At 42.8% G+C, this 14,052-nt stretch overlaps 1 protein-coding gene across 1 annotated transcript in view; it reads right to left on the bottom strand.

Moving 5' to 3' along the window:
- The window catches only part of LOC126278231 (serine/threonine-protein phosphatase 6 regulatory ankyrin repeat subunit A), a 944,107-nt gene that overhangs the window by 155,284 nt on the left and 774,771 nt on the right, over nucleotides 1-14,052 (bottom strand). The gene's annotated exons all lie outside the window — the stretch shown is intronic.

A 14,052-nucleotide genomic window follows, 5' to 3' on the forward strand; every position in this document is an offset into this window, starting at 1 on the left:
CTAAATCTGAGGGGGGTGAGATGGGGAGTTTCCCTTGCAAGCACGACACTTCCTGCAAGGAAACCTTACTGTTGTGGCGCCTCCCTCCCCCCAGCTTGTGTCACTCGGGTCCAACCCGGCCCTCGGCCCTCGGTACGGCAGACGGCAGCGGCGCGCCCTGAGGCCGTGGTTCCAGCCGGAGACATCCCTCAGAGCAGGGCCATGTCACACGCGGTGCCCACTGCCGCTGCTGCCGAGTCGATACGGCGGGCAAGCGGGGTAGCGACCAGAACACGCGCTCGCCCTGAACGTAAACGTGAACACGCCCTCTCAGATCGCCCAGCACGGCTCGCGGACACACATCAGACTGTCTGGATCGGCAGTCCCCTGTTTTGGATTCTCCCGACAGTCGATGATTATCTTAGTAGAACGAGATGCTATTTTGTTCCGTATACTGGACGAATCACCTAAAGCTTGCACCGCAAATATTGTGTAAATGAAAAAGTGCTATCGACCTGCGGTTTTCACAGAATGCATTGGTAGTCAGCGGCTCCTACAGTTAGCAAATCACCGCGCTGTACGGGGGTCATTCAATAATTAAAGAGACAAATTGGTCTGGGGAAAAAGCTATTAATAGGGGAAAGTTGCTACTTTTATGGCTTTAAGTTGGCATCACTGGTACGAGCCCTGATCAGCTGATGTATCAACATTGTTTTGTTTATAACCTCAAAAATAAATTTCAACATGACGCGTCCGCGTAAAACTTCCACAATAGTTGAACAACGTTCTGTTATTCGTCTTTTACTTGCTGCAGGAGACACACCAGTGAATATACAGGGTGTTACAAAAAGGTAGGGCCAAACTTTCAGGAAAAATTCCTCACACACAAAGAAAGAAAATATGCTATGTGGACATGTGTCCGGAAATGCTTACTTTCCATGTTAGAGCTCATTTTACTACTTCTCTTCAAATCACATTAATCATGGAATGGAAACACGCAGCAACAGAACATACGAGCGTGACTTCCAACACTTTGTTACAGGAAATGTTCAAAATGTCCTCCGTTAGCGAGGATACATGCATCCACCCTCCGTCGCATGGGATCCCTGATGCGCCGATGCAGCCCTGGAGAATGGCGTATTGTATCACAGCCGTCCACAATACGAGCACGAAGAGTCTCTACATTTGGTACCGGGGCTACGTAGACAAGAGCTTTCAAATGCCCCCATAAACGAAAGTCAAAAGGGTTGAGGTCAGGAGAGCGTGGAGGCCATGGAATTGGTCCGCCCTACCAATCCATCGGTCACCGAATATGTTGCTGAGAAGCGACGAACAGTTCGACTGAAATGTGCAGGAGCTCCATCGTGCATGAACCACATGTTGTGTTGTACTTGTAAAGGCACATGTTCTAGCAGCACAGGTAGAGTATCCCGTATGAAATCATGATAATGTCCTCCATTGAGCGTAGGTGGACGAAATTACAATGATCTCTAACATGGAAAGTAAGCGTTTCCGGACACATGTCCACATAACATCTTTTCTTTATTTGTGTGTCAGGAATGTTTCCTGAAAGTTTGGCCGTACCGTTTTGTAACACCCTGTATACTGTAGAATGTCTACAGTTTATGATTGTATGAATCATACAAGTTTTTACAAGTGGGTAGAGCAGTTCAAAAATGGTCGCGAATCAGTGACTGACCGAACAGTTGCAGTTTCAATTCCCTCACTTGAAAGTCGAATTGATGAAAGACGGTGACAAGTCAGCGGAATCAGGCGCATATAAGATTATGTGTGATGATTGCCCATGTTATTACATAGGTCAAACAGGCAGAGCTATAGCAGTAAGGTTTAAAGAACATCTTCCAATAAAGGACGTAGGAACACGGGGGTCATCCTTTGCGGAACACGGTGCAAATGGCTCAGACACCTAAACCTTTACGTGACATAGAGCTACTACACCATGATGTTAAGGGATACAGACTCGACACGCTTGAGGAACTACAAATCTATGCACACCTAATTACAGATAGAGACAATTTACTGAACGATCAAATGTATCTAAAAAAATAGGGCATACTTCGAAGGCTTCCAGCCTGTATTTGGTTTACAATAATTAATAATGCATGTGACCATTTCAGTTTCTGTAATAATAGAACCTTTCTCACAGATGTTCATACGAGATCTGTTGGTCAGTTTATAAGGCTCTGTAGTAGAATATAAAACGTAGTCATGCTGGATACTGTAATTAACTTACAATAGTAAAATAAAAAATTAATTCATAGCAAAAAGGTTATCTGACACGTGCGTAACAAGAGTTCGATTCTATACGTCTCACGCATGCACGCCGCCCTCTGTGAGGCAGACCGCGAAGCCCTTGGGTCCACAGTCTCTAGTCACACAACGAGGCCCATACAACGGGCTTACAGTGAATTGCTACAGCTTGTTTAATAGAAGTGACAAAACCTTACAGTTATGCATCAAGTTTTATAAAGTTGACTTAGGTCATGGCCTGTTTTAGGCAAACATTTAAATAATATTTTATGTAAGTACTACACGTTGCATCCTGTATGATGATCATATCTAATATAATTTACTAGCGCATTATAATACTAATTGCTGATGACACAGCCTTCCTTGCCCTCGCCCCCACCCTGCAGCGTTCCCAACACCTTCTCCAATCCCATCTTGACCCGTACACCACTTGGTGAAACCAGTGGTTGCTCAAGGTCAATCCCTCCAAAACCCAGGCGATCATTGTAGGCAAAACCACCCCTTCCTTCCGCCTCCTCGATTTATATCTAACCATCTATGGCCGTCCTATCGCCCTCATCCCCACCCTTAAGTACCTTCACATCATCCTCGACCGTCGCCTCTTCTGGACCCCCCATCTCCAGACAATCTAACCCAAGGCACTCTCCCAACTCCATGTCCTCAAGCTCCTTTCTGGCCGTATGTGGGGTCTGGGCCCCTCCACCATCCTCCACACCTATAAATCCCTCATCCGCCCTATCCTCTGTTGCGCCCATCTGGCCTGGATCTCTGCCCCCCTCCCCTACCTTTTATAAATCCCTTCAGACACTTGAACGCCATGCTCTCCACCTATCGCATCCATCTCCCCTCCCCCATGTGGCTCTTGTACAACCTTCCATTCCCCCACCTCCTCCTTTTCCTTGAAAGGATACAGATCCTGTACACCTCCCATAAACTCGATCCTCCTCACCCGCTTGTCTCACCCTTCTTCTCCCACCCCCGCCCGTTGCCGCACCTGTATTCCCACGTCCCACCTGGTCTCCATCTCTACACCCTCCTTACCCTCTCCCAAGGTGGCTTCCGCCAGCTCCCCCTCCCTGATGATGTCCTCCTCCCCTCCATCTACCCCTGCTATCAACTTTGATCCTCCCCTCCCACTTCCTGTGTCTTTTCCTTTGGGCACCCTCCCTCCCTCCCTTCTCTCTCCTTCCGCCCCTCTTCCCCATCCCTCTTCCCCCAGGCTTCCCCTCCCCCTTCCTCCCTCTCCCTATCTACCCTGCCCGTGGCATCTCTGCTCTCCCCACTCCCTCTACCACACCCCCCTCCTCCTCTCTTGGCAGGTCCCCTCACTCGTACATGCTTAGTGAACATTCGCGCTCCGCCTCATGTTTCTGTGTGTGCCGTCGTTCGTGCTCAAGTGGTTCAGTGTTATTCGTTTTGACCCTCCACGTTCGCGTGTGACAATTTTCGCCTCTGTGTGTGTCCAAGTGTCTGAACAAATTTTATGTTGTACTCTACACCTGTGAACGGCTCCATGTATTTTAACAGTGTATGTCTCCGTTTCTACGTACACCGTATTTTTTCTCTAATTGTCTTCATTTGTATCTTTTGTGTTCTCTGTGGCCAAAGAGCGGCGTACTATGCCGCTGATTGCCTGCCTGCAACGGGTTTAAAAATAAAATTAAAGAAAAAAAAATACTAACTTGTTGCACGTTCTGAAGAGACGTTATTACTAACGTTGAAACCTGGATAAACGATTAAGTTAACCTGCAACTGTAGGCTGTATATTCTTACATAAACAATATCAGTTGCTGTCACTGCATAAAAATGTCTACAGTTTATGGCGAAGGCTGTACGAATCGTACAAATTTTTACAAATAGGTAGAGCAGTTCAAAAATTGTCGCGACTCAGTGACTGACAGACACCGTTCTGGCCGACCAGTTGCAGTTTCAATTCCCTCACATGAAAGTCGAATTGATGGCACTATTCGTGCTGACCGCCGTGTGACTGTGGAAGTGATAGTTAGTAAGATTTGTGTTAGTACTGGTACAGTTCATAACATTATCTGTAACAAGCTTGAGAGATTTATGCCAAATAAATTAACAAATGTCGGAGCTGATCCTCCTTGGTACAAAAAACGGGTTAGAACACTGTTGCAGAATCAACGAAACAAACATGCCCAATCTAAAATCCCCAAGATTGGCGATCCCTTACAGAAGCTCGAAATGTAGCGCGGAGTTCAATGCGAGACGCATATAACAGTTTCCACAACCTAACGTTGCCTCGAAACCTGGCAGAAAATCCAAAGAGATTCTGGTCGTATGTGAAGTATGTTAGCGGCAAGAAACAATCAATGCCTTCTCTGCGCGATAACAATGGAGATACTATCGAAGACAGTGCTGCAAAAGCAGATTTACTAAACACAGCCTTTCGAAATGCCTTCACAAAAGAAGACGAAGTAAATATTCCAGAAATCGAATCGAGAACAGCTGCCAACATGAGTAACGAAGAAGTAAATATCCTCGGAGTAGTGAAGCAACTCAAATAGCTTAATAAAACCAAGTCTTCTGGTCCAGACTGTATACCAATTAGGTTATTTTCGGAGTATGCTGATGCATTAGCTCCATACATAAAAATCATATATAATCGTTCGCTCGACGAAAGATCCGTATCCAAACACTGGAAAGTTCCACGGTCATACCAATATTCAACAAATGTAGTAAGAGAAATCCACTAAATTGCAGGCCCATATCGTTAACGTCCGCCCCATGAGCCATAGACCTTGCCATTGGTGGGGAGGCTTGCGTGCCTCAGCGATACGGATGGACATACCGTAGGTGCAACCACAACGGAGGGGTATCTGTTGAGAGGCCAGACAAACGTGTGGTTCCTGAAGAGGGGCAGCAGCCTTTTCAGTAGTTGCAGAGGCAACAGACTGGATGATTCAATGATCTGGCCAAAACGGCCTTGCTGCGCTGGTACTGCGAACTGCTGAAAGCAAGGGGAAACTACAGCCATAATTTTTCCCGAGGGCATGCAGCTTTACTGTATGATTAATTCATGATAGCGTCTTCTTGGGTAAAATATTCCGGAGGTAAAATAGTCCCCCAGTCGGATCTCTGGGCGAGGACTACTGAAGAGGATGTCGTTATCAGGAGAAAGAAAACTGGCGTTCTACAGATCGGAGTGTGGAATGTCAGATCCCTTAACCGGGCAGGTACGTTAGAAAATTTAAAGAGGGAAATAGATAGGTTAAAGTTAGATATAGTGGGAATTAGTGAAATTCGGTGGCAAGAGGAACAAGACTTTTGGTCAGCTGAATATAGTGTTATAAATACAAAAACAAATAGGTGTAATGCAGGAGTAGGTTTAATAATGAATAAAACAATAGGAATTCGGGTAAGCTACTGCAAACAGCACAGCGAACGCATTGTTGTGAGCAAGATAGACATGAAGCCCACGCCTACGACAGTAGTACAAGTCTATATGCCAACTAGCTCTGCAGATGACGAAGAAATTGAAGAAATGTATGATGAGATAAAAGAAATTATTTAGATAGTGAAAGGAGACGAAAATTTAATAGTCATGGGTGACTGGAATTCGATAGTAAGAAAAGGAAGAGAAGGAAAAGTAGTAGGTGAATATGGAATGGGGGGTAAGAAATGAAAGAGGAAGCCGCCTTGTAGAATTTTGCACAGAGCATAACTTAGTCATAGCTAACACTTGGTTCAAGAATCATAAAAGAAGGTTGTATACATGGACGAAGCCTGGAGATATTGACAGGTTTCAGATAGATTATATAATGGTAAGACAGAGATTTAGGAACCAGGTTTCAAATTGTAAGACATTTCCAGGGGCAGTTGTGGACTCTGACCACAATCTATTGGTTATGAACTGTAGATTAAAACTGAAGAAATTGCAAAAAGGTTGGAATTTAAGGAGATGGGACCTGGATAAACTAAAAGAACCAGAGGTTGTACAGAGTTTCAGGCAGAGCATAAGGGAACAATTGACAAGAATGGCGGAAAGAAATGCAGTATAAGAAGAATGGGTAGCTCTGAGGGATGAAGTAGTGATGGCAGCAGAAGATCAAGTAGGTAAAAAGACGATGGCTAGTAGAAATCCTTGGATGACAGAAGAAATATTGAATTTAATTGACGAAAGGCGAAAATATAAAAATGCAGTAAATGAAGCGGTCAAAAAGGAATACAAACGTCTCAAAAATGAGATCAACAGGAAGTGCAAAATGGCTAAGAAGGCATGGCTAGAGGACAAATGTAAGGATGTAGAGGCTTATTTCAGTAGGGGTAAGATAGATACTGCCTACAGGAAAATTAAAGAGACGTTTAGAGAAAAGAGAACCACTTACATGAATATCAAGAGCTCTGATGGAAACCCAATTCTAAGCAAAGAAGGGAAAGCAAAGGTGGAAGGAGTATATGGAGGGTCTATACAAGGGCGATGTACTTGAGGGCAATGTTATAGAAATGGAAGAGGATGTAGATGAAGATGAAATGGGAGATATGATACTCCGTGAAGAGTTTGACAAAGCACTGAAAGACCTAAGTCGAAACAAGGCCCCGGGAATAGACAACATTCCATTAGAACTACTGGCAGCCTTGGGTGAGCCAGTCCTGACAAAACTCTACCATCTGGTGAGCAATTCTGAAGGTGGCAGGGATAAAATACAGGGAGCCAAAGGCTGTTTACAATTCGTACAGAAACCAGATGGCAGTTATAAGAGTCGAGGGACATGAAAGGGAAGCAGTGGTGGGGAAGGGAGTGAGACAGGGTTGTAGCCTCTCCCCGATGTTGTTCAAACTGTACATTGAGCAAGCAGTAAAGGAAACAAAAGAAAAGTTTGGAGTAGGTATTAAAATCCATGGAGAAGAAATAAAAACTTCGAGGTTGGCAGATGACATTGTAATTCATTGTAATTCTGTCAGAGACAGCAAAGGACTTGGAAGAGCAGTTGAAAGGAATGGACAGTGTCTTGAAAGAAGGATATAAGATGAACATCAACAAAAGCAAAACGGGGATAATGGAATGTAGTCGAATTAAGTCGGGTGATGGTGAGGGAATTAAATTAGGAAATGAGACACTTAAAGTAGTAAACGAGTTTTGCTATTTGGGGAACAAATAACTGATGATGGTCGAAGTAGAGAGGGTATAAAATGTAGACTGGCAGTGGCAAGGAAAGCGTTTCTGAAAAAGAGAAATTTGCTAACATCGAGTATAGATTTAAGTGTCAGGAAGTCGTTTTTGAAAGTATTTGTATGGAATGTAGCCATGTGTGGAAGTAAAACATGGACGATAAATAGTTTGGACAAGAGGAGAATAGATGATTTCAAAATGTGGTGCTTAGTAGAATGCTGAAGATTAGATTGGTAGATCACATAATTAATGAGGAGGTATTGAATAGAATTGGGGAGAATAGGAGTTTGTGGCACAACTTGACAAGAAGAAGAGACCGCTTGGTAGGACATGTGAGGCATCAGGGGATCACAACTTTAGCATTGGAGGGCAGCGTGGAAGATAAAAATCGTAGAGGGAGACCAAGAGATGAATAAACTAAGCAGATTCAGAAGGCTGTAGGTTGCAGTAGGTACTGGGAGATGAAGAAGCTTGCACAGGATAGAGTGGCATGTGGCATGGAGAACTGCATCAAACCAGTCTCAGGACTGAAGACCACAACAACAACATCGTTAACGTCGATATGCAGCAGGATTTTGGAACATATGTTGTGTTCGAACATTATGAATTACCTCGAAGAAAACGGTCTATTGACACACAGTCAACATGGGTTGAGAAAACATCGTTCCTGTGAAACACAGCTGGCTTTTTATTCATATGAAGTGTTGAGTGCTATTGGCAAGGGATTTCAGATCGATACCGCATTTCTGGATTTCCGGAAGGCTTTTGACACTGTACCACACAAGCTGCTAGTAGTAAAATTGCATTCTTATGGAATATCTTCTCAGTTATGTGACTGGATGTGCGATTTCCTGTCAGAGAGATCACAATTCGTAGTAACCTGTCAGAGAGATCACAATTCGTAGTAATGGGCGGAAAGTCATCGAGTAAAACAGAAGTGATTTCAGGCGTTCCCCAAGGTAGTGTTATAGGCCCTTTTCTGTTCCTTATCTATATAAACGATTTGGGAGACAATCTGAGCAGCCGTCTTCGGTTGTTTGCAGATGACGCTGTCGTTTATCGACTAATAAAGTAATCAGAAGATCAAAACAAATTGCATAACGATTTAGAAAAAATATCTGAATGGTGCGAAAAATGGAAGTAGACCCTAAATAACGAAAAGTGTAAGCTCATCCACATGAGTGCTAAAAGGAATTCGTTAAACTTCGGTTACACGTTAAATCAGTCTAATCTAAAACCTGTAATTTCAACTAAATACGTAGGTATTACAATTACGAACAACTTAAATTGGAAGGAACACACAGAAAATGTTGTGGGGAAGCCTAACCGAAGACTGCGTTTCATTGGCAGGACACTTAAAAAATGTAACTGGTCTACTAAGGAGACTGGCTACACTACGCTTATCCATCCTCTTTTAGAGTACCGCTTCGCGGTGTGCGATCCTTACCAGGTAGGACTGACGGAGTACATCGAAAAAGTTCAAAGAAAGGGAACACGTTTTGTATTATCGCGAAATATGGGAGAGAGTGTCACACAAATGGTACAGGATTTGCGTTGGAAATCATTAAAAGAAAGGCGTTTTTCCTTGCGGCGGAATCTTCTCACAAAATTTCAATCACCAACTTTCTCCTCCGAATGCGAAAATATTTTGTTGACACCGACCTACATAGGGCGGAACGATCACCACTATAAAATAATGGAAATCAGAGCTCGTACGGAAAGATATAGGTGTTCATTCTTTCCCCGCGTTATACGAGATTGGAATAATAGAGAATTGTGAAAGTGGTTCGATGAACCCTCTGCTAGACACTTAAATGTGATTTGCAGAGTATCCATGTAGATGTAGATGTAGAAATTGGTCTGGAGAAAAAACTATTAGTAGGGCAAGTTTTCTACTTTTATGGCTTTAAGTTGGCATCATTGAGATGAGCCCTGATCAGCTGATGTATCAACGTTGTTTTGTTTATAACCCCACAAATACATTTCAAGATGGCGAGTCCGCGTGAAACTTCCACATTAGTTGAACAACGTTCTGTTATTCGTCATTTACTTGCTGAAGGAGACAAACCAGTGAATATATCCTGTAGAGTGTCTACAGCTTATGATTGTATGAATCGTACAAATTTTTACAAGTGGGTAGAGCAGTTCAAAAATGGTCGCGACTCAGTGACTGGCGGACCAGTTGCAGTTTCAATTCCCTCACTTGAAAGTCGAATTGATGACATTACTCATGCCGACCGCCGTCTGACTGTGGAAATGATAGCTGATAAGGTTGAAGTTAGTACTGGTACAGTACATAACATTATCTGTGACAAGCTGAAGTACCGCAAAACATGTGTAAGATGGGTTCCAAAGGAGATGACGCGGCTGCACAAGGAAACAAAGTTGAGAGTGTGCACAGAGCTCAAGGAACGTTAGGAAAGAGAAGATGAGCACTTCCTCAACAAAATTTTGACTTGAAATGAATTTTGGGTTCACTATTATGAGCCGGAATCAAAAAGATAAAGCATGGTGTGGAAGCACACCAACTCACTTGTTAAGAAAAAATTCAAAACCCAAGCTTCAGTAGGAGAAGTCATGTTGACGGTGTTTTGGGATGCTGAAGGTCAATTTTTTGTGATTGTCTCGCAGAGCACCGTACAATGAACAGCCAATAATACTCGCATTTGTTTTGAAACTAAGTGACGCCAGCCATGAGAGAGAGAGACGACGTGGATCTCAGAGGAGAGGTGTGATTCTCCAGCACGACAACGCACGTCCTCATATTGCTCAACTAACCCGTGAAACCATCGATAAAGTGGGCTGGGAAGTACTGCCTCATCCCCCTTACAGCCATGATTTAGCACCAAGTTATTTCCATTTGTTTGGTGCACTGTATGAGGCATTACGTGGAAAGAGGTTCCAGGTCAACGACGACGTGTAAAAGTTTGCGAAAAATTGGTTCAAACATCAAGATAAAGAGTTTGTAAGAGATCCATGACTAAGGAATTTATTGCTGTCGCACTCGAGCAGATGTAACTTCGATGGATTGCTCACGCGCTGCCTGCGATGTGTAAGCTATAAGAGAATCGTAGACCAGAGAGCAGTGTAGGCAGCAGCAGTAGTAGTAGTAGTAGTAGTAGTAGTAGTAGCTCGCAGTCGGGCGGTTGGGTCAGGTCGCTCTTAGACAGCAGTTGTCGAGTTGTATAGCTGACAGCGAGCACTTGTGTCCTGTATGGAATTACCAAGGCCGGACGTGGAGAACGATGGCGGGGCCTGAGCGATGTAGGTAAAAGCAAAAATTATCACTACTTATTGGCGCGCGCATATGTAATTTGCCATAACTCATTTCGTACTATTGTTATATCCAAGTCACATGTAAATAATTTTCAAAAATTTTTCAATAATAATCCTTCTTATACAGATAACTTTTGACAGTCATTTATCTGAATTTAAAGCTTTTACTAATTTATCCTATCCATAGTCATGGCAATTATCGTAAACAATATAAGTTGTCTTCCATACACAACAAAATATAGAGGCCAGCACTGCACTGGGCTGCGGCAGAAAATTTTATAATTGAGGTAAGAATTTTCAGTTTATTCAGAATGACTTTTCAGGGCCATGACGCAGCATTGCTGACATCTAGATGTGGTGTCACCGCCAGACACCACACTTGCTAGGTGGTAGCATTTAAATCGGCCGCGGTCCGTTAGTATACGTCGGACCCGCGTGTCGCCACTATCAGTGATTGCAGACCGAGCGCCGCCACACGGCAGGTCTAGAGAGACTTCCTAGCACTCACCCCAGTGGTACAGCCGACTTTGCTAGCGATGGTTCACTGACTAAATACGCTCTCATTTGCCGAGACGATAGTTAGCATAGCCTTCAGCTACGTTATTTGCTACGACCTAGCAAGGCGCCATTATCAGTTACTTTTGACATTGTGAATCGTGTACCGCCAAGAGCGACGTTCGTCGTTAATGGATTAAAGTTAAGTATTCCACCAGCTACGTCCGTTTTTCTTAAGTCTAATTTCCTTGTCCTGTTCCAGGCCTCTCGTCAGCTTGCGTGAGCTAAAACGCGTGCCTTTCGGCCTCCTCTAATAACACGGTGTTGGCTGTCCTGCCAACCACGACACTAGATATACCAGTTTAGGTTCAATGTCACTTGATTATTGAAGGGTTATATATGAGTCACCATTTTTATTGCAAGGTTAATCACCCCATTTTTATTCCGAGGTTACGGGATTAATCTGTTGGGAGGTTACAAGTTCTTTGGAGCCTGAATAAACAAGCTTGTAGCCCGTTGGAACAAGTGCATAAATGTTCAAGGGGATCATGTTGGAAAGTAGAAAAAGTACTGTTCTGTAAAAATAATCGTTTTTTTCTCCAGACTAATTTATCTCTTTAATTATTGAATGACCCTTGTAAGAATAATTAGGTGTATTTTTCGCACAAACATACACTTTTTAAATGAAACAATGCCTCTTAAAATTAACAAACTAAAATTAGGGTAAATTAGATCGTCAGTGGTGTTTGTTGTAGGATTCTATTGCGAGTCGTTTACGTGATAGCGTATTGTGAAAGTTTCCACACTGACAGATGTACAATATCTGTGGTCATACACACTAAAGAACAACACAAGTGCATACGCTAGTTCTTTTGATTCTGACGATTAACAAGACCGTTAAACATCACAGATTCTGTTCATAATGACCTCCGGCTACGGCAATTCACGCTTCGAGTCTGAAATGGAACGACAGCTGCACACGTGCTAGCATTTCAGCAGAGATGTCCGAGCAGGCTTCAATAATATGTCGTTGCGTATCATCGTGTGTAGTTGGGACGTCCTTGTAGACAGCGTCTTTAGATTTCCGCACAGAAAAAAAAAAAAAATCTACAGCCGTCGAATGCGGAGAATGTGCCAGCCAAAGTACAGTTTCTCTGCGTCCAATCCAACGATTTGCAAACAATGCGTGAAAACATGCAACAGTACTTCGTGCGTTACGGGATGGACAGCTACCATGTTGGTACCACAGGTTCCTCCTCGTCTGCACAGGGACGTGTTCTAGCATCCGCGGAAGGTGGGAAATTAGGAGGCTGGTATACATGTGCGGCATCAGTGTTCCGTCTGTGAAAAACGGGCTTGTGACCTGATATTTGAGTATCCCAAACCACACGTTTTTACGCTGCATGGACGCTGACGTTCCAATCAGACGAAGTGAACGGGAATTGACAACAGACCAACAGTGCATATTTCGGCGGTTTATGTAGCCGTGATTAGTAAATGTGCCTTCATGACTGAACAAGTAAAGGTTGAGCCACATTCTGTTCTTTAAACCACCGATCTTGCAAACTGCTTTGTTCTACCTGTTCCATGCCTGAATGTATTGTCTGTGTGAAAGCTGACCCCTACGTTGGATTTCTTAAATTCCTGTGCAATTTTGTCTGATACTACTCCTAAATATGGTAATTTGGCAAACTTAGTGAATTTTTATAGTTAACATCATCTCTTTGAAGTGTGATGTCATCTACTCTACCTGCCCTGCCTTTTTTAACTTCGCGTTCAAATAGTTCTTTGACCATTTCCGGTCTGAAACCATTGTTGATCGCTACTTCCTACAAGATATCTAGCTCCTTGTTTATTTCATCACCGTCTAGTGGAAGATTACCTAACCTATGTATCATAGAATTAAAATAGGCTCGCTTATAGCACACTGGGTGGCAAGAATCATTACTTAGTATGCAATCTGTGGTGGTTGGCTTACGGAAAAATCCAAATTTGTGTTGGCTGCTAATATTTGAAATTTTTAGGTCCAGGAAATTTATACTCTTCTTAACTTCTATTTCTTTCGTAAATTTTATATTTGGATGTAAGCTATTATGTTGGTCATGCATTATATCTATGTTAGTAACAGATCCCTCAAGAAGTACTAAAGTGTAATCCACGTAACGTTTATAGTACCGAATTTTCTTGGTTGTCTGTTCATAATTAGCAAAAAAGCGTGTCTCTAATCTGTTTATGGAGATGTCAGCTAAAGTTCCCGACAAATAGTTGCCCATTGTGAGAACCTCCTGTTTATAAATGGCGCCCTGGAATGTGAAGTAATTCTGTGAAGTGTCTAATTCCAACAAGTTCGCGAATCTCGCCCATAGTCAATTTTTTATATTTAATTAAATTATTCTTAATTATTTCTATCGTCTCCTTAACTGGGATATTTGTGTACATATTTGTGATGTCAAATGATACAAATACCCCGTCCTCTGGCATGGCCACAGACTTAATGTCATGTGCAACTTCATATGAGTTGTGCACAGTGTACTGTTTTTCGAATGTATAAAATTCTTTAAGGAAGACATCGAGTTTTTTGCTAACCTTATATGCTGGGCTATCGATACAGTTACAAATTGGACGGATCGGGATCAGCTGTTTATGCACTTTAGGTTGGGCCCTTAATTTAGGAGCGCTAGGTTTCATGTTAATACATTCCTTTATTTGTGCATCGGTAAAAAGGAAGTTACATGAATTAAGCTTTTTTCTGTAAATTATCGTTAAAATTTTTGGTGGGGTCTTTATCTATCTTGGTAATTGCATTTTTATCAAAAAAATTGTAAAATTTTGTCATTATAATCAGATTCATCCATAATAACGACTGTACTAGTTTTGTCGGCTTTTAAACAAATGGC

This window comes from Schistocerca gregaria, chromosome 6 (genome assembly GCF_023897955.1).
Source record: "Schistocerca gregaria isolate iqSchGreg1 chromosome 6, iqSchGreg1.2, whole genome shotgun sequence".
Classification (NCBI taxonomy): domain Eukaryota; kingdom Metazoa; phylum Arthropoda; class Insecta; order Orthoptera; family Acrididae; genus Schistocerca; species Schistocerca gregaria.